The sequence below is a fragment of the Fragaria vesca genome, linkage group LG3 (genome assembly GCF_000184155.1).
Source record: "Fragaria vesca subsp. vesca linkage group LG3, FraVesHawaii_1.0, whole genome shotgun sequence".
In the NCBI taxonomy this organism is placed as follows: domain Eukaryota; kingdom Viridiplantae; phylum Streptophyta; class Magnoliopsida; order Rosales; family Rosaceae; genus Fragaria; species Fragaria vesca.
The window spans coordinates 8,345,514-8,346,096 of record NC_020493.1 but is presented as its reverse complement, the minus strand read 5'-3'; positions in this window follow the sequence as shown (position 1 = coordinate 8,346,096).

The window sequence follows — 583 nt, the reverse complement described above, 5'->3', positions numbered from 1 at the left end:
GAAGAGTTACAAGACTATATATGGCTTTTTCCCATGTTAAACACACACACACACTCTCTCTCTCTCTCTGTGTGAAAGGCAAGCATTACAAGAGTAGTGTTAAAATTCAAACTTTTGGACCATTTTTGCCTGTGAGATGTGATATGCTGGTTTTGTGAATAACTCATAACCTAGAGGTTGCAAATCTCATCAAGTGAAGATAAAAAATAAATATAAAATAAAAGATTTAATCTCGGGATCAAAATGGGTTGAGGTAAAATTCAAACAATTAGGTTTATGCCTTATTTTGAATATGAGCCGATTATGTTAAAAAAATAAAGTGATGTTCACATTTTTCACATCAATCCACTTTTTCTAAAATATTGTGAGTTATATAAATATTGGTAAAGTTTCAATCGGTCTTTTTTTTATTAGGAGTGAGGTAGCAAGAGTACCACCTCGGTTGTGTTAGTAAGTTAGTCATTAACACACTCATCATGTAAGTATTCGTACCAAGATCTATGAGAGTATCCCAACAATACCAATATAATCTCCAGTCGTAGACACACAAACTCAAAGGCCCCCTCAAAGCTATTCGTCACAG